The sequence below is a fragment of the Varanus komodoensis genome, unplaced genomic scaffold, assembly GCF_004798865.1.
Source record: "Varanus komodoensis strain SLA01 unplaced genomic scaffold, ASM479886v1 scaffold31, whole genome shotgun sequence".
In the NCBI taxonomy this organism is placed as follows: Eukaryota; Metazoa; Chordata; class Lepidosauria; order Squamata; family Varanidae; genus Varanus; species Varanus komodoensis.
The window spans coordinates 7,631,473-7,652,549 of NW_025335780.1; the positions used below are offsets into that span (position 1 = coordinate 7,631,473).

The 21,077-nt window shown below is 44.3% G+C and overlaps 1 protein-coding gene across 10 annotated transcripts in view; it reads left to right on the forward strand.

Annotated features, from left to right (window-relative positions):
• Positions 1-21,077, forward strand: part of LMO7 (LIM domain 7) — a 136,469-nt gene that overhangs the window by 33,511 nt on the left and 81,881 nt on the right. For all 10 annotated transcript variants that reach the window (XM_044437733.1, XM_044437738.1, XM_044437736.1 and 7 more), the window contains exons 2-3: positions 10,528-10,598; positions 12,429-12,498. The gene's annotated coding sequence lies outside the window, so the exon portion shown is untranslated. The remainder of the gene's footprint in view (positions 1-10,527; positions 10,599-12,428; positions 12,499-21,077) is intronic.

Genomic DNA, 21,077 nt, shown 5'->3' on the forward strand with positions numbered 1-21,077 from the left:
TAACACGTTTTTGTTTTAGGAAATAATTGCTATGTTTAAGTAGCAGAGATGGGCAAGGTGCCATGGAATATGTTGCCGAGAAAAGATGTATTTACTTGGAATAGGCTGTTCTTTGTCTGAGTTGCTAAGGAGAGCTTCAGACATTCTTAAAGTCTGAACATTCCAATAGGTAGCTGATCATAGAAACCATTGTGGTCTGAAAATAATGCTTCAGGCCTCTTGTCAAATGCACATGAGCCGTTTGGACTCCAGCAAGGGAGTTGCTTCCTCACCGACTTTATAGACATGTTCCATCCAAACCAGAAGTCCAAATTTATTGCACTGAGCGTGATCAAATTATACATAGAGGAGAAATGAAAGGAAGGCACAGGCTTTGTCATTTGTTGCTTCCTGCTTTGTGATGTAGGAAAACAGCTCCCATGTGGAGTAAAACTAGTGCGAGAAAACGTTGAACAAGATGAGGAGTCCACATCTCTTATTCCTAAACATTTTGCAGGCTAACTAATTTGCACCAACTCATTTGCTCCCTGTGTATGATTGCTCTGTGTGGATTTTTGCAAGCATCAATATATCTTCACATTTTTCTGACACATGACCTTCAGATTCTGGTATGCTGTACCTACTTCCTGTAATAGATCTCATTTTTTGTTTTGGAGTGTTCTGGGCAAATATTTTGTGTGGGGGACAAAATATCTTGGCTTGTCTAGACAGCCTGCCAGACTTACTCATCACAATATTTTCCTTGTGCTGGGCTATTCGAACATCAGGTGTTTTTCTTCGCATTCTAAAATCTCTAGGTTGATTCCCACCGCATTTCTTTTCAGTAGTACCAAGCTATACTTCTTTATGGCCTGGCATGCTTTGTTTAATCTGTGTTAGTAGTCACAGGTTCACACAGTACAACAACCCATTGTGAGTGACCAACCCTAGTGGGATGTCATGCAAACTCAACCTCTTGCTTACCAGGTGGCTTGTCTGGAGGCAACAAGCCATCTTGACAACCCATGTCTTGTTCTAGGGGTTGTTATACCCATGATAGATTGTCTTGTCATCTGAACCCTGGCAACTGACCCTGGAACTGGCCAGAGAGCTCCTTGTGGAGAGCAGTAACCCCCCCCCCCCGCTGCTTTTGTCAAGTTTGCCTGGCCAGTGCCAGCTGTCCCAGTAATGCTCAATCAGCCCTTTGGGATTACTGGCTTTGGCTAGAGGCCTCCACTGCAGCTGAAAGCTCTCTTGGTTCACTGGAGATTGTATTGTCCCTGAATTTTTTGGTCAGAGGCTGCAGTCTCGCTCTTGACAGCCAGTTTCTGCAGTTTGACAGCCATTTCAAGTTGCTCAGTGTAAAGCCATGGGAAGGATGCTCTGCCACGAGTTATAGGACATTTCCAATGGATTCCATTGGTAAAGAATCCATGTCAAGGGAGCTTGAAGTCGAATTCAGTCATCATGGGGAATACATATTTTTCATTAAGCATTTAAGCACGTTCGCTTACATATGGCAGTCTGGGAAAACACTGCAGAAATGCACCACTGCCTCATGGGTGTGAAGGTAACATACAATATGCCTGGCCTTGAACCAGTTTGTTTCATCATGTGAAGTATGTTGAAATTGAAACCACTCAAGCCTTTGCCTTAAATATTATTTTTGCTGTTCATTGGCCCATCTTATGAATACACGGTTAAGTAAACCTTTCTTTCCAATCTCCTTGTATCTTTCTACTGAACCTCCCTGTATCTTTCTGCAACCAGGGCATGCACTTCCTTTCACTGGCTTGCAGGGGATGGAGAGACGGACCTCTTTCCCTCTCTTTTGGCATCTCTCAGTTCTCATCCTCCTGCTGTGCCCACATGCCTGCTCTTCGGATCGCCCTGTCCTTTCCAGGATTGGTTGGTTGTGTTACTTGCCCAAAGTAGGTATCCTAGCTCCTTATGACGGTTAGCTTGGAGATCCAAGGCATTTATTAATGTGTTGCTGAAGGCCTGATGCCACTAGATCAAACAGCACCGTTTGATGGAGAAAAGCTGATGGCTGCTGGGAACGGAAATGTCCAGATTTTGCTGGATAAAAGGAGCGGCTGACTGTGAGCAGTAGACATTTTTCAAACAGATTTCTGTCCCCCCCACCCCCTGCAGTCTCCAGAGGACAGGCTGGCAAGAGTCGTCTATCCAAGACAGCTACACAAAGCAAAGCAAAGCTCTTGATGGTTAGCTTTGGAAGTCAGTTCCTTCAACTCTGTAGGAGACTTTATACATAATAATAGCTCTTGCCTGCTTCTGGTTTGTTAATCCTATAGTTGGTATGTGGGTAATGTGCATAGCAACAAGCAGGGTGGTAATTTGATCTTTTGTTCCGGGAGACACACCCTAATAAGAGAGAAGGGTGCTGTCAAACTTGTTTAGCTCATCTCAGCCATATTTATCGTGAGAGAGAAGAATTTAAAGCATCTCTGATGTTTTACCCTCATGCCATGGAGAAAAGATACGTGTTAGAATCCCACTGACTTAGGTAGCATAAAATGTACCATCAGAGGCTTAAGCTGTCATATGTAAAGGGCAACATAAAGTGGAGAGTTGGTGTCAGTTACAGAAAGGTGCCTTGCCTTTAGCTCAGACTAACACACATTCCCGTTTTCTGTAAGGGCAGATTTTCCTGAAGACAATGGCAGCGTTGTCTGTTCACTGTATGTAAGGATTTACTGTATACTGTTTTCTTGATCAACATACAGATGTGGTGTTTGTGCTGAACATAACACAACGGAGCTGCTTTCGGATGAAATGACACAGATTCCCTTCTCCCTCCAGCCTGATTTTTGATTTATTCTTCCCCTCCCTCTGCTGGCTATAATTATTTGAACATCTTCTCTTAGCGGCAGTGCCTTTCATCTCTTGCCAGGGAAGGAGCCTGCCTTTGGCTCCAAACCTGTGGTACTTTTGCACCAGGCAAACGTCTTTCCTTAGGTTCTGCTGGACAGTTCTGGCCATCTTCCCTCTGCTGTGTACTTCACAAATGGAAACAAACGGATGCTGGATAACCAACGGGCTTCCTCTACTCATGCATCTCCGATGAGATACAAGCGAAAGATGTGGGTGTAGGCTGAAAATGCTCGTAGCTGCTCCGTGCAAAGATCCCAAACCGTTGGTCAGATCCATGCATGCCTGCAAAGAGATGGTTATCCAGCATGACTTAGTTCTTGTCACTAGTCCAAACCGCACTCTTTTCTTTCAGTGTCTCAAGACGAAAATGGACATATTCTGGATATTTTAGGTAAAGGCACATGTGTCCATTCCTTGGTCTGCCTGCAGCATTAACACACTTAATGCATAAAGCATTCCCGTTAAAACCTCAGCTGCTCTGAAGCCTGTTTTTAAATATTAAAAATGTCTTTCCCAGGAATGCCACCAACTTAAATTTTAGGAAAGGATTGGATCAAATTCCAGAGCTGAGTGTGCAAGTACCAAAGATGCTGAGAAATGTGTTTGATCTTGCACTCCTACCCTTCTCAACCAGATATAAACCAGAATAACATATAATGAGTGGGAGACAGGAAAAGGCAAACAGCCTCATATCTCAAACTTGTGTCCTGTCAAAAGGGAAACATCCTCATATCTGAAACTGATGTACCGAAACTCGGGAGCTGCAAAAGCAAAACATTTTAAAAGCAAAGGGGTGGTTAAGCAGCAGCTATCTAAAGACTGGAGTTTCTGTGGGGGGGTGTTAATTTCCTTAAATTTGGCCCTTTCGGAGGAAGGATGTGTTCATATAGGCCTAAGAATGATTCCTTATAAATGCAATAGCCTGTGGTGATAGAACACCTGGATAATTTATTAAAATAATTCAAAAACCCTAGCAAGACTCTATCTAGCAGAAAATTGCTGTGGTTATAATTCTGGCTACAAAAATCTGTTCCAAGATCTGGCCTTTCCTCTTTGCTTTCCCACGTCTGAAATCTTTAGCCAGGCCTGCACTGTGCAGTCATGTGCAGGACTGGCCTGTCGGAATCCGACCTCAACCCAGCACAGGGTTCTGCTTGTCCATCGCCACACAGAAGGCAGTACATGGGCAGAGCAGTATTCATGCCCATGGGTGACCTGTCCTTTTCAACTGCAAACCCAGCTGGTCCCAAGAATAAGAATGCAAAGTTGCAATTTGAGATAGGCTAATATAACCTTCCTTTCTTTCCTGCACCATTCCGCTACTTTAGTGTTTCCTAGGTGCACCACCACTGCTTTTGTTCTCCTTGTTCAAGATTGGAACTGCATAGCTGCTTCAGGTGTATACTTGCCCCAGGTACTAAACTATTACTATTCTTGCCCAGGTACTATTCTTCTTTAAGACTTCAGGTGAAAATGTTCTGGACCAGGAGGGTATCTTTAAGCACGTAGGAGCCACGCTAGGTCAGAGCAAAGCTGAGCAGCCTCATGCTTTCTGTTCAAAAAGAGGTCACCCAGCAGGTCACAGGATGCCCACAAGCAAGGCAGGAGTGCAACAGCACCCATGTTCCCCAGCAACTGGTTTGCATAGCCATATGCATAACAGGCGTGCTACTGCTGTTAGTGGAGGCAGCCTGTAGCCACGACTTTGTCCCGTCTCCCTTTGGTTTCTTTTGACAGTTAACAAGGGCCAAGCTGGCAAAGGGAGCCAAAGGTGTGAGGGATCTTTGCTTGTGAAAGCAGCTGGAATGGTCATTCCTTTTCTGTTTTGCACAGGGTGATGCACATTTTGCAGTTTTCCCAAGACGTTAGCTGCTTGGGAAAGTGCAAAATTTCTTTCCATCCCTGTTTTGGGGTGGAAGCCAATGGGAATTTTTGGACTGGAGCATATACAGGCATTATGTCCATGTCAAAACAAACACACACCCATTTCCTTGCCGAAATCCCTTTCTAAAGGGACTACAACTTTTAAAAGCTAGTTTTTCCCCAGAAAATGGAGATGGGAAGCACTTTTCCACTTTCCAAAGCAGGTTCTCAGGAAAATTTGAGAATGTGCACCAGCCTGTGAATTACAAGGTGCAAAACACGGAGAATCTTACTGCAGTCCTACTGTAGAAACCATCCTGCCCTTTTCTTTTGCAAAAACTATACACGTGCCTTTGTTTTTTCATGACAGCTTAACTTTTAACAGCGTTGAAAGGAACCAAAGAGAAAAAGCCTATTTGAAGCTGCTTTGGGGCGATGCCCAGGTTGGTGTCTGCTGTACCTTGGCAGCAGGTACCTCCAAGGACAGAGCCCCTGCGGCGACTTCACACCCGTACCTCTGCCGCTGCAAACCAGAGCTGTCGCACGCGTGTGGCTAGAAATAGCAATAAAAAGAACAAACCTATTTGCACAACGCATGTGCACATTTTTAGAGGTTCGGATAGCTCCTCCGATGCGCTAGTTGGTTGTTTTGAAGTGGCTGGCATGGACTGTTAAGGGGGTGGATCACAAAGCAGGCTGTTGCGCCGGCTTTCACTACCTCTGAGAAGTAAAATGGGGAAAGGGGCAGGAAAAGGCAGGGCAGCAGACCATAACTAGGCACTCCCAGGTTGCACCCGTGGAGCAAATGGCAGTGTGGTTGCCCGTATGAGTTTGGCAGGAGGAGGAAGGGGAAGTTCACTGGTCTTTCCAATCAAGTCGGTAGCCAGTTCCCAGTGTTGGGGCCGGGGTTGGTCGTCTGGGTCTGGGCAACCTGGCCATCCATCGTGGGTGCAGGAGCCTTGGGAACTAGCTATAGACTGACAGGGTGGCTTGTTGCCACCCTGCGGGAATCAACCCATGGCACGGCAGACCACGGTTGGTAGCAACACATGGCCCTGTTCAAGGCACGAGGAGCCCATGTACACAATTCAGCCAGTGACGGCCAGCTCTCTGAGCCAGAGGCAAGAAACCCATGGCAATTCTTGCAAGAGAACACAGATCAGTCTCAGCACTGTATAAACTCAGCACAGCATATTTGTGTTCTGACCGTCTCTTCATAGAACTAAACGATCAACTTCCTAACAAAACAGCCTTTCAGTAAGAAGAAACTGCGCTTTCAAACGCCTGCTTTCATATCACTCCCACCCAGCATACTTTATATGTAACCATGCCTGCCTCGAGAATGGGAGTTCAGCATGCCGTAAGACTTTGCATTCCTGTCTTCCTTACCGATGCTGATCATAGTATTAGGGGCAGACGGAAAGGAAAGCAGCCCCACACCTGTCTGCATGTCAAGCAGGGTCCAAATTGCTGACCTCACCTTGCCTTACCTTTTTGCCGCCTGCACCTTGAACTCCTGTTTCTCATGCTGTGTGAGCCAGGTGTGCATACTATTGACTCTTTCCCATGATGTCACATGGCCAGAATAATTGTGTATCTATCTGTTGGACAGGGAACTTGGTTGGATCGTTCTTTCACCAAAGAAGCCACAAGGAGAGGCAAAAGGCAAGGTATAAGTTGAATAGTTCAATATACTTAGCAGAAAATATACTTACTGGATGTTGGTAGAAGCAGCCTTAAAAATGCCTGGATTTTGACAGTATATGCCTCTTTTGAAATGTGGTTGTCTCAGCTTAGTGTTGTTGACACAGATGCACGTGATCCTTGCAAGTCAGGTCCAACTAGATGAATCTCTTCTGGTTACTCCACCAAGAGACTTTCTATTTCTATCTGAAACGCAACAGTGTGAAATCTCTGGTGGAGCCGTGCCTCGTTGTGCAATACATACCTTAGGCATACGTAATGAAAAGGACTCCTGCTATCAGTGCAAAAGAGGAATAGAAGCATTGCTTCTAAAGGTACAGAAAATACCTGGTAGAGGGACACACGTTCTTGGAAAGTGGCTGCTTGTGATGGTACTTAGGAAAGACGCGTGACAGCATATCAGTGGAAACAGGAATTTAAATCTGACAGTATTATACAGGCTATCTTGATCAGGCAACCCCATACTGTTTTTCCTACAAAGTTACTCCCTGTGTTTCAGAATGACATTACACTATTGGTTTGGTTTAATTTTGTAAAACTTAGCAAACAAGGATGTTAGAACTGAGACAGCTCAAGAGGGACAATGTTACCTTTCCCCCCATTGGATGAATATAGCTCTTTCCCCCCTTAGCAACTGGCCCGTATTTATCTGGGATTTGCCTTCCATATATCAGGTATAAAGGGCGCTGAGCACAAAGGCCTGCTTCACATATAACAAGAAGCCACTGCGAGTGAGTTTTTCATTGTGGCAGCAGTTGCCATTTTGAATCGTTAACCCGTGGCAGGGGTGCACCTTAGCTGCCTGTTGAATGTGCATCCAGCGAGAGAGGGTTGTTGGAACGGCTCATAAGCCACGCAGAACCCACTGGCTGTTGTGCAATTCCAAGCCAGTCACCCCAGCAACCCAGCCTCTCTGGGTGCCATGCCATGCTCCCATTGGACTCAAACATCCAAAATGGCAGCCAGCATGACAAGGAGAATTCCCACAGTGAAATTTGCCCATAGTAGTGTCTTGTTGACGATGCATGAGGTCTGTGTCTTGATAAGCACGCTTTAGCCAGCCACTTCCATCTTTCTGGACATGCACACTTCACAGTGGGTAGTAAAATCACTTATTCTAGGCAGGTGTTGCGTATATCCCAGTGCTGAGCAAACATTGAGCATCCTGGGTCAAGTAATGCACCGCTCCAGTGGAAACGTTGTCGATGCCGGCACAGCCAGTCTTGCTCCACAGCATGAATCACCATGTAGTGCAGCTCCAGAGCTGGAGCGGTCTAAACTGCTAGAACCTGTTAATGGAACCTCACTGTATTCATTTATCTGTCTGTTCTGGGGGGAAAAGAAGCTTCCAACCCACAGCATGTTTTTCCCTAATCGCTATAGTATTACAGAGCCCATTAAAGGTGAACTGTTTGGCTGATGGAGGGCGCCCTGACTTTGCCAGTCTTGCAAAGGACAAATATTTTGAAACTGTTCACTAACAATTGGCAGCTGAGCAGAGAAAAATGGTCGCGGCATCTCCAGGAACTGGCTGGTAGAGCTTGCCCAAGGCATGGTGAAGACCACTGTCACCTGCTGCTGTTAAAAGCGTGATGGCAGCTGTCTTCTGCAAAGCTCTTGCTGCAAGTGAGCAGCTCGACAGAGAAATCTAGGGCAAGCAAGAACCATTGCTTAATTGTGGAGTGCGTGCTTTTGCACGCACAAGTCCCAGCCGCAACGCTTGGCGTCTCCACATCAGAAAGGAAGCACTTTCCAACCCATCCATGATCCAGAGCCTGCAGGGTTGCTAATTAGTTTCTGCTTATAAGCCACTGAGGAACGATTTGGAAAGGTGGAGTGAAAATCTTCAAAATAAATAAATGAAAAGGATTGCAAAGCAGGTGATGGGAACAACACACCAACTTACTGTTACCCAGATAACAGCATTGCCTGAATGTAGTGCTCCACCAGTATTTATCTGCTGAGTTTCATCACTGTACTGTTACCCAGATAACAGCATTGCCTGAATGTAGTGCTCCACCAGTATTTATCTGCTGAGTTTCATCACTGTTTCAAGGGTAAGAACGTGTTGCTGCTTTGCATATTTAGTCCCATATGAATATTACCCTCTGAACTCTTCTCTTCTTGCCATCCTGCTTTGTAAGATGAAGAGTAGCCTGAAGGTGAAGTGTGGGCTCCAGAAAAATCATTGGTGTCCACTTCAGTAAAGTTTTGTGGGAGTGAGCAATTGTGCAGGAATATTAGCAATGTGAGGGCAACCATCTATGAGCTGGGTGGCTTCCGTAAAGAAGCTACGGCCTTGCGATCGCAACAGCCGAGCGATTGTGTCAAGAACAAGACGTTTTGAGGGTGCTCATTCGTAGGGTCAGAGGTGACTTGATGGAACATAACAACCACACATTGGAAAAGCAAGGCAGGGGCATTACATCTGACTTGCAGGGAAAAAATGTAAAATGCATTAAATGGATATTCTTCTTAATTCTTCCGGCACTTGAATGCCAGATGATATCCATGACTCACTGTTTCTATTCACATCAATTAAGTTCATCATAAAAATGTGCCACACCCCTGCGCCAACCAGTTGGTGAGTGACTCTTGTGTTGTGTGATCAGATAATGAATCATAATGCTTAACAGCTGATAATTTTACACCATGGTGAAATAGTGTATTAATGGTTTAAGAGAACAAGCAATAAAATTGTTACTGGCATTGAAGAGGAACGATGAAACAACATCACATTGTCTCATCTAATGCCATTTCAACTCTTCTGAAGTTCTGAGCTGAGCGACTGAGAGTGTTCTAGAGTGCTAAACTGGCCAGTGTTGATTTCTATCGTTAGGCTGTTATCATACTGCAATTTAGGCCAGACTTAGCTTGAGCGGAGCTAAGCAACAGTTTGAACACCGCGTTAGCAAGCTTCAGTGATCCTAGATGTGCATGCTTCCTTTGCCCCTTGCATCAGGCTAGGAGAAAGATTTTGGACGCATTTACCTTTTGGTTTTCCATAAAATTCATTTATAAATTCAGGCCCAGGAGTGGAGTACGAACAGCTTCACAATTAGATAACTTCAGACCATGAGTTTTGAAGCTGGCTTGTTAAGCCTAACTATTGTTCATGATAAATCACAGTCCTTGGTCTGAACGACACAAGGAATGAATTTGAAGAGAATGAAAGGTACAAGTTTCGAAAATCTTTCCCAGACATCTGGAATAGAGGAAGGTGAAAGTGTGTGAACTCTGGAGCAGGATACACTCATGGAAGTCCTGGTCAAACATGGATTGCTGTGTTGTTCACATCCAGCCTGCAACTCTTAACCCACTGTGTTCATTTAATAAGGCATGCTTGAAAAGTCACGGCTGTTGACTGTGGATGTTCCCACCAAGTGTACATCTCCATACCAACCCATATTTTTTCGCCAAGCAAGAAGTTCTTATCAAACTTCTTTGTGAATATCTGGGTCTTATCCTAATATACAGTGTCATTCCCCAAATCTAGGACAATTGTAGCAATCTTGCACATGGTGATAGGGTGATCGTTTACACTAGTTAATAATTTTCCTTGTCTTGGAAAATGGCAAATATCATGCATTGCCTCCTAAGGCATGTTATTCTGTGATAGTTCGAATGGGGGAACCTGACATTGAAATGAAATTGGTGGCTTTCTACTTGGGGTTTTAGAAAGTGTTCTTATTAAGATAGATGTCTGTTTAGAAATGGTAAGGTTTAAAGTGTATCTATTTCACACACCTCCGCCCCCTCCTGTAATCTATTTAAAGAATTGTAGGTTGATTCACATTAATAAGACCTTGGACCTTCATGGATCCAAGTTTGGGTCTGGAGGTACCATTCCTGAAATTGCAAGGCATCTGAGGCACTGTGCGTTTGAGTCTCTCTGTGGACAATTGTGGAATCTGTCCCTCTCCATCCCTAAACCCTAAGGTTGGATGGCAGATTGGAAGCTCATCACACTTGCCGTGGGATATGGACATGCGCAGTGCTGAACAAAACTCTCCCCGTGCATAAAAATCCTTCTTTTGGTCCCTACTCCTGTTCCCAAAGAGAACTTATTATGTTTTTCCTTTGTAGGCAGTTACTGGGAAAAGTTTTGGAGACAAGGATTTTCGGGCTGCTTTGGAAAATGGAGTCCTCCTATGTGAGTAAGTATTTTGGAAGAGCAAAGATTTACCTTTCTCTGTAACTTTATATTTTCCATTTCTGGGCAAATTTGGTGGGTGGTTATTTATTGATCAATGAAACGGCATAAAAATTTTGCCTTTCATGATGCTGAAGACCACTAAAAGATTCCTGTATTTTTTATACTTCCTAGCTGGCATTGTGTTGAATAAGATTATGATAAAAATATTAAGTATATTCCAAAGCATTTTCACTTATACATTTATATGTATTTAAAAAGTTTCTGTTCAGTCTCTCATGTAACTGCATTGTAGCAGTACTAAAAATGCATAGAACAGAACCCAAGTTCAGCATCACATGGATTTTCTTTAGCGACATTCTTAGTATAAAATTACATTTTCTTTTTAATTCTGTTATTCCTACCTGTGATGGGACTCTCTAAAGTTGCAGTCTAGCATCCAGTTGAAAGTGATGGTATCATATGCAATCTGTTGATGCAACTTTGCAATTTGGAAGTATTTTAAGGAAATAAAAACAGGGCAGGGACGTATGGCAGAACAGAGCACGAGTTAGGACAAAGGAAAAGCATAGGCAGCAACATTTGAAGGAGCTAAAATTCCTAGCGGGCATTCTTTTTAAAAAATACGTTTTCCCCTAAGAGCTTTAGTCATACTTGGCAATGAAAACATGAGGTGGGGGCCTTCTTTCCGACCCATCACTTCATTCATACAAGTACACACCCACCTGCAAGGAGCATGTGACCACTTGAATGATAGCCTTCGAAAATGAGAAGCTTTTTGAGGATGCAAAGCTGCATTGCTCTAACTTGTTTAATTCTGTGGTTTGGCTTTATAGATCAGTTATTGCCATGCTCTTGGCTCCACTTATTCTCAAGCATCCATGAGCAAGCTGGCTTCGTGCAGTTGTCTAAAAGTACCGCTCCTTCCATGATGCTTTAGGCTGCAGAGCTGCAGACCATTCCCTTGTCTTTAATGGGTGTCATGGTTTTGGCTGTTGTATCAGCAGGCAGTTCCCCAGCATAACCGCAATGCATCTCCCCAAGGAGTTAAGACACTTGTGTTCTGTGCTGCTATCTCGGTGGCTCTGGGCCTAGTGCACACACGCACGCACGCTCGCTGGTCCACTTAGTGCCTGGGAAGTTCCCACATCACTCAGAACCAGCCTACAAATAAGCCAGACTGGATGGCCATTGACTGAACGGTGTGCCTGACCAACAGCGGACTGTTCTGGGCTGTTCTCTGCTCCTTCCTCTATTAGTTTCTAATTGTGTTCCAGGGAACTCTGAGATTTCTCATAAGCTGATCAGAGGTTCATCCCAAGAAGGCCATTGGAAATAGTTCCCAAGTTTCTCTAAAAAACCACTCCTTCCAGTTGTAACGGTACTTATCCAGTTCACATGAGCAGGGATCAGGTCCACAAAAATTCTAGCCAATACTTTACATAATCTCTGAAAAGCCCTCCTCTATGGGTAGAAGTTCCTGTAGATGCAAGTGCAAAATTTGAATAACACTATTTTATATAGACAGCTATACAAAAATCCTGAAGTGTATAGGTACTTGTATAGGGGATTGTAGGTATGCAACTGCACAATATGAATGCAAATTGTACATATATGCTATATTTTTGGCATTTTTTGCTACGCTTAAATTTGTTCAGCATTTTTAGACTTGTTTAAAGATTTAAGTAAGTCTAAGTTCAACTGAGAGAAGAGAATGAAGTAAAATCAGATAGTCTATTTAATTGATATGAATCTATAGGAGACAAGGTTATGTTTAGAGTTCTTTAGCCCTAGAATAAAATTAAAATACTATTTAATTTTCATTATCTTGTAGTCTAATTAACAAGATCAAACCTGGCATCATTAAAAAGATTAATCGCCTGTCAACCCCAATAGCTGGGCTGGTAAGTAGCAGATTTATGTTTTGTTATTATAAGCACTGCTTGTTTAGACTTTCTGTTTTTGAATAATTGCATTTGCACATTCTAAAATTGATATTGATAAAAGGTTTTACATCACATAGTATATATTCATAAGGTACTTGCTTCAATATTTTTAACAGCTTGATATAAAAGTGGCCATAACGAAGCCAGTAATTTGTACCAAATTGATGTTTAGAATTAAATACCATCTCATTTTTCCTATTATCACCATTACTAATCAATACTAATTTTGTTGTTTAAAGTCTAATCTTTTTTCTTTACTTTATGCCTCCAAATGCAACATATTGGCCAACTTTCAAAGGACTTTTTCTGAAGCTTTGTGTAATTATCCCAGCTGCTACGTTGTCATATAACTTCTAAAGGCTTCTACCCAATTAAGGATAACACACCTTTCTACTGCAGTGAAATTTGGACATTATATTTGGGAATTGGTTGGTATGTTCTCCTGTACATTTTAAAACAGAAGTGTATTTATAATCATGATGGAGAATTTCAGACCCAGGGACTCTTCACGGGAATACTTCTTGTATTGAGCTCCTCACCTGCTTCCTTGTGTGTTGGTCGAAATAAGGCAAAGGGGCTTTCTGGACCTTTCTTCTCTCTTCCAGGACGAACAGTACTCACAGTTCCACCAGTGTTCATCCCCTTCCATGTTCAGGCATAAACTTCTTGGAGCCAAAAACTGGCCCTGTCACAGGAGATTGTCACCACAAAAAAATGTTTTGAGAAAGGGTACTTTCCCCCACATCCTGTCCGTGGTCCTGATCCGAATTACCCAGCTTTGTTTCTAACCAAAGAGAAGGTTACTGGGAGATCCGTTAATGGACTTCCTGTGTCACTTCCAGTTTGCCTAGCACACCACATCTGCGGGCCAGTGAGATGCAAGAATGGGCCAGCGAAAGCTTTCATACTGGTGTTTGGAGCTGGGTCTAAGAAAGAAATGGTGCCAGAGCTTCTGTTCTTCACCCATATGAAAATGGGAGGGGATACACAGGGCTCCTTGTCTTTGCTGTGATTTACGTGGGAAGGAGCTAATGTTTCTGTCAAAAGATGTCCCAGGTTAAAAGAGAGTCGTTAACAAGTGTCTGTAGGCAATCAACACCGATTCCTGGAGGCAACATGGGCTCTCTCAGATGTCAGGAAAAGCTTAGGTGGAAAATATGTTTTCATTTTTTTAATTTCTCGGGTGGATGGGGGAGGAACAATTTTAAGAACAGAACCCGAAGCATTCTTCAAAATACCATTTGTGTCGCAGAGTACATTTAGATGTTAGTTGACTTGGAAATGTTATTAACATTCTTGGATGTTTTGAATCGGGCATTGTGTGTTGCAGGAAGGGCAAAATTCCAATTAGCAAATTCCATCTGTTTGATGCTCTTTACATAAGTGTTCCATGAAACTTGGGCTTCTCAGTTGAAAATAAAATACCAACATATTCATAAAGCCATTTTCTGTAAGAAAACCAGGAGCTTCTTTAAAATAAACAAATGAACAAAACGACTGATCATATGCTCTGGTTAAACTATGGACCTCTTGGGCAAAGTAAATGATTCCTGAATATTTACAGAGGAAGGACAACAAAACATTTATCCTTACTTTTCCAGAGTTGCAGAAGCTGACTGCATCTGTTTGCAAAGGATATGGCAAGCCTATGGAAACATTTTTGGTACCTAATAGACCAAAGTGGTCATATCTGGGGATATGTGTTGTGGTAGGAGGGAACCATCAGGGATGTCCCTTCAGTTGCTTCATCCTTCCCATTATCCTCCTGCTGCCCACCTGCACAAGGTGGGTGCTGGCAGTGGCCCTCCACCTCTGTAAAGGTATGAAAGCCATTGCCCACCTGCTGGAAAGGTAATATCCAGATAAAAGTACGCGTACCTGCATGTCTGCAGGGAAGAAGATTCTCCCACTCTCTGTCTCATGCAGTTTCTCATGCTGTCCATGTGGCAAACGTGGGAGAAATACTTCGAAGATGATGTCATACAGGGATAGGGAGGCTGCTATTTTCGTATTTGAGCCACAGAGGAGATGCACCAATCTGGGTGTGGGAGATTTTTGTATGCAGACACATTTTCAGACTTCTAGATGTTATCTTCTTGTAAGCAGTATAATGTCAAGGCTGGTGGTCTGAAAGGAAGCTGAAATGGGTAGTCCCGAAGCAAGTCTTGAACTGTTTGGGTTCTAAAGCCAGGCAGATTATTAGGTTAGTGTAGAATTTATCTGATCCCTGCTGACTTGGCAGCAGCAATACCATCGGCCGCATGCCTTTCTGGCACACGGTCACAGCAGAGGGTGTTTCACAATTCTTCCTGGGACTGCTGCTTGGATCATTGGTTCAAACCTTCTGGTGCCTTGAGCACAGTAAGCAAGATCCAGCTTCTGCGAGCACAAGTCCGCTTGCATGACTTGGCTTTCTCTGCCCTACACAAACCCCAGCCCCTTCCGCGGAGATTCAAAATCCATTGCGGGCATATCATATTGGGGACTGTTGGGGAAGGATAATGTCAGCACTGCAATTTATACATCTTTCATAGAACCCATGCTAAATACTTTTTTTTCATTTTGCTGTTGCCAGATGCAAGGCATTTTTTAAAAATAATAAAATCCGAAGTCTCCCAAGCTTTCTATAGATTGGTCATGTTTCCATGTACTCGAACAGAATTTTGAGATAGCTAAACCCGTCATGTTTGAGAGAGAAAAGAGAATAAGTACCATTGCTTGGTATATTCACATTACTTGATGATGAAAATATTTATTATAAATGTGCATGAGTATACTAGCAGGGACTTGAAGTACCAATGGACTGAAACATCATGATACTTAGAGTTCTAAGTATAAAATCACAACTGGATCCAAAATGGATTTAATTTGCATATACATGTGCTCTTATCACTCTTCCCTTTGCTGATGTCCCCAAAATGCCTAGTACCATTGGTAGCACTACGTCTTCTAACTTCCTTTAGTTTAAAATTACATGTTTCTTAATAAGCATATTAAAAGGTAGGACATTTGAAACTAAAGTAGTGACGATTGTCTAGAACACTTGGTTTCTTCATATTTTTTTCCTCAAATTGGGAAAGATGAAGATCAACTGTCCCAGCGCTGGGTAAAGATAATTTTGCTGAAAACTTTTCTCAGCTTATTGACATTTCTATTGAGAGGGTGATAAGCACCGTTGGAATCCAAATTCAGTATTTTGTTAATTTGTAAGGAGAAAGACACTGAGTAATGAAGCAGTTTTGGTTGTCTTGTGGATTCGAGAGATGTTGCTGGTAGGAGACGGCCAGCAATATTCCAGTTGAGCTAGACGTGGGGAAAGTCCAGGCCTTTCTCCCATAACTCTTTGCTTGCCCCTTTCTTCATTGCCTTTGGCCTCGGCACATGAGCCACTTGCATGGTAATGTTTTAGAATTTCATAGAGAGGAACCACTGAGTTGTTCCTTCCACGCCAGCATCACTCTGAGTCCTTCGGAAGTGACTCATAGCCATTTTGGTCCTTATGGTTAATTCTCAATGGAATGGTGAGTCTGTAGACCAAAGGCAGACTTGATAGGTCTATAGCTGGGCCGAGCCTGTCCTACAAATAACTGAACTCGGTGACCAAAATTCTGCTTTGCTCACCAAGAGGCTGGCTTATAATTCGGCATTAGACAAGATGCAAGGAGAGGGCAAGCCTCTATCCTTACGTGTTGCACTTTCTATAGATCTGCTGGAGCGTGGCGTTTTGAGTAGATAACGTGGAAATGAATGTATGTTCTCCACGACTCTGCAATTTGAAACTGGCAGGCCTTCCCAAGCAAGAAGGTTTTCCGTCCGCGTCTTAGACCCTTGAGCACCGTGCCTGAAATGTCCGCTGCAGTTATGCTGCACTGCATAGTTGACCGCCGCGGGTGTGTCTTGATCCCTTGGGGATAATGTTCACAGTGGAGGCACAAACAAGTCAACAAATGATATTTGTGGATGATTAAACACAGCAGTGGAGCTCAGGCGTTCAAAGGTCATGGCTGCTGCATAGGCTAAGCATACTTTTGCCTGCCAGATAGCATAATGTTCAGAGATCGTTCTGCATTGTATTTCTGGCCTGCCGCTGGTGCCGGCAGCCGGCAGCCTGCCAGCTCTGAGCCAAAACAGGTCAAGCAGAGCAAGCGGCTTCAGGCAGCCTTCAGGATCAGGCTGCCTGTCGCATTTTTGTGCCGGCTACTTGTTTTTCTGCCGGCTGCAGTGTGGGAGGCCCAGCATTGCCAAACCTGACAATGGGTGGATGAGGAATGTGCAAGATTTGCCCTGCCCTTAACACTTCCTGGGCAGCTGTCTGAATCCAGGCAACTTGGAGCCTCCGTCGAGTTCTATTTCCAGCACCGGTTTAACGAGAGAGAGCCTGTGATGCACCATCATTGCTGTTTGGTTGACCCTGGATGAAACCGCGAACTCCTGAGCTCCGTGCCATCTATGTGGAAGGCCTCCGTGGGGATGTTCTGAGCTTACAGTGGTAAAACACAGCAGTGGTCACAGTCTGTTAATAAGCAGCAGATGCAAGACTGGCCTAATGCAGTGGGGGAGATCTCTGATCTTTGAATCAGTCTGTCCCCTGCTGCGTTTCCAGATAATACGTTACCTTGAGAGTTCACCTGCTCTTCACCTTGAAATCAATCATCTTGTCAGTCAGACGACAAGACTAATAGGTTTTTAGGGCATGACTTCGTGTAGACCTGGGCATGCATGAGTCTTTGTTACCATGCTTATGAAAATGAGGACAACACACTGCTAAAGCCCCAGCTTCCTAAACTTGTTAAAGAAATTGAAGCCCTTGCATGATCTGTGGAAGACGTGTTCAATGTCCTTTTTTTTTATGCTGCCGGAAGAAGTGGGTTCAAAAGCTAGGATGAAAATGAAAGAGAGAAAGACAGAGAATTGGATACCTCTTTGAAACTTCCGTGGGATCATCAAAGGCTGTTAGATAATTAAAATCAACACAGTTATTGAAACTTCAGTTAGTTATATTTTCATATAAGCAGTGATTCTCAGCCACATGTTTCTAGTCTTTGGATCGTCCTCTTTTTTTTCCCTTTGTCACAACCATGTATACATTTTCACTTAAATCAGTTGTTATTTTCTCTTCTCTTTCATTGCCTAATTTTAAATGCTGGTTTATACTGTAGTTAGCAAATACTTGGTGGAGATGAACTGGTTCAGGCACATCATGGAGAGAGCAACTTAATTTACTATAATTGTTGTATATCCTGGAGAAGTAAAACTTGCCTTAATACAGTAGCAATGCAACATTTTTAAAGGCAAATGCTGGTATAACTAGGTGTAACTGTAACTGTACTAATAGCAGTGAAATTTGATGTGTCCAGTAAGAATATTTTAATGGAGACAACTTTTACTAATGCCTTGTAATTATGCTCTCTGTGTATGTCCATAGGTAGGGAATAGATTATACCAGGCATGCAAACATTCATCTGGAATTAGGCTTCCTTGTGCCTGCTGGGCTTCTTTCCCATGCTTAGCCCTGTCCACACAGCTGGGTTCAAGCCCACAAACACGCAGGAATGCTGGCGAACCCATTCTTTGGGCAAAGTGTGCGAAGGACCCAAAGCCCGTAAGCTGCGGGTGTGGGATTGTCGCTCAGCAGGCGGGGTCCCCACTCACGTGGCCTTGCTTCTGGCCAGGCATGACTGTTCAAGACGAGGTGGAAGCAGGGCAGAGAGAGAGCTGGGTGGAGCACGTGGAGCCATGCCACAGACGCGCGATGCATTCCTGCCCCCAGTCGGGGTTCTGCACACGTCATGCCCCTCGACTGAACCAGTGTTGGCTTTCGATTTTTCACGGCCTGGGTAAAGCATAGAGGTGATCCCTTCATAGCGTTCACTGCATTAAGTACACCTGGAGTCTTCTGGAGCGTCAGCGAGTTGAAACTGTCTGTGATATAGCCTGGAGATAAGTAAATCCAGGGATGGTGTGGATGAAAGGACAGCTCTCCACGGTTTGCTCTTGTAGGTAAATTGGGTTATGAAAACAGAGCCTGTTTTTTCCAAGCACCCCACGCTGAGAACCCATGATGGTTGTTGACGCCCATGATGGCTTGTTGAATTGTCTGAAGCTGAACCACACAACTGGCTGTGGGTGAGAACCACTTGGTGAGAAGAGCCAAAAATCCCTGGCTGCTCCTCATGACCATGTGTGTACTGGGGACAGTAGACTCAAACTGGCTGTCAGAAGCTGTTCTGCACCCGTGGCAGCACCAAGTGGCCATCCTTGGGAAGGTACCCCAAGCCACGAGCAAGGGTGGCCCTCTTCGGACAGCTGCCCAGATGAGCATCACCTTCTGCTGCTGGAGGCACCTGCTCTCCTGCAAGAAGCGGGGCAGATCACACACCGCGACCGGCCTCCCAAGACGTTCCCCCTCATGTGGCATGCAAGTATCCTTTCTGCAATGCATGGAGCAGAACAGGCACCCCGACCTTCTGTTCCGGAGGCCTCCCGTTGGACTTCAGGGCATTTCATTATTCTTTGTCCTCATGGAACAAACAGAAGTCAGGCCTGGAGAGCAGTGCGTGTGCGGGGTGGAAGGCCAGCCTTGTCTGGAGCAACATGCAGAGGGCTGGCAGGGGGCAGCAGGCACGTTTTCCCAGCAGAAGTCGGAGGTTGACCCCACCACGCTTTAGGGCCCGAGCTCCTGCCAGTTGTGGCAAGCTGAAAATTGGCTCACCCTGTTTATGGCTGTAAAAGAGAAGAGAGTCGCTTCTTGCCAGTGTCCCTTGGAGGAATGAGCAGGGAGAGGGAGCCAAGGGCTGCAGTGAGCCCAGTCGGTCAGTGGGCCTGCCTGCGTGGCTGCATGTCAGGCGAGCATGTTGAGTCACCTTTGCTAAGCTGGAAAGGCACGGGCTCGCAGCCAGATGGGTGCCCACACGCGGAAGCGGAGCAGGGGCCTGGACCTGATGGCCTTGCAGGCTCCTTCCGACTCCCACTCAATGCAGTGCATCCATCAGACTCACAGAACAACCGGGCATCCTGGCTATTTGCTGGGATGGATTGTTGCCTCGTGCAAATTAAGCTGGAATGTCAGTTTAAGCTGCAGCTGGTGTCTGGGAATTCTGGGATTTCTAGGCTTGGGATCGGTCCCCTGTAGAAGATAAAGAAAATAAGGTATCCTAATATATGTGTGATGAAAAGCTATTTAGGAATAAACTGGATGCAGGTAGCAGTGGGCAGCTTTAGCTTGATTATCTTGCGTAGCTCAAAGCAGAGTTCCAGACCGAGTGTTGAATCATAAGTTATTATGGTCAACATAATGGATGCCTGATGTTTTATACAAGCTTATGTAGCTCTGTTGATCAGAGCTTGTGGCATAGAATTCCTCTCCCCTCCAAACACCCCACTGCATCTTGATGAGACAGTATTCATTCACAATTGCTAAGATAAAAGAAGGGTTGAATCTAGGAATGCAGTGGTTTAGGTGTTTGGAATCATAAGGAATATTAAATTGTATCTTTCCTCAGTAAAATTGATTAGGAATTGTCCTTAACACAAAAGGGATGCATTGTTACTTAAAGTTGTTTTCCACTCAGTGCACTTATGCATTTATGCTAACCTGGAATTCTGGGTCATTGTGGCTTATGGGCCGCTGGATCCTGGCAAGCCAGAGCACGAAGAAGCTGTGCAAATATGAGCAAGAGGAAAAACTCCTCCCTGCTCTCCCTCTCTCTGTGCAGGTACTCTTGCCACCTGGAAGGGTATAGTCTAAGGATAAGGGAAGGAGCATGTTTGGTAGAGGAAGGGCCTGGCAGGAGCCCCTCTCTTGCTTGGTTTATTTTCTTGCGACATGTCTCCACAACGAGGGTGTGCGGAAATCTGGAAAGCAATCACATGTCAGACGTACCGAGAAGGCTAGTTACTCCGAAATGGGATCACTTGCCACCTGATCAGCTTGGCAACTCCCAGGCATATCATTTTGCAGGCGTGGATCCATTGCCCCACCTCTGTTCCCATAGAGGTGTAGGGTCACTTTTCATCTCAAAAGCCATATCTTCTTACCCCCAGACCCTGTTGTTGTCCTAGAAATCTAAAACTGCATGACTTGGTGAATTCTTGGGGGGGAATGGTAAGTTATTGTACTTCTGAATGCACGTGGGCAAATTTTAGATCCCCGTTGCTACATGTCGTGGTGTCGTTTCAGAGCAATGTATTGCAGGATTAAGAAGTTTTCAGCTTTCCAGCTGTGGCAGGTTTCCTCTTACTGGTTAAGTAATTCAGCCAGTCAGAATGACAGGGGCCTGATAATTGTTGATCTTACATGTGTTAGCCATTTATGTAATTTTTACCACCCAATAGATGAAGCTCTCTGGTCAATGAACAACAGTTAATAAATAGGAACAAAAGAAAGTAAAGAATAAAATATCATTAAACTACCTGAACAAACTGAAAGCACTTTTACAGCTAAACACTTTTACAGCTAAACATCTAAAGCCAGTCCTTAATCTAGATCTGCTGAAAAAACGACCAGCAGTGCTCCCTGTGCTATTTGGAATTGGTAA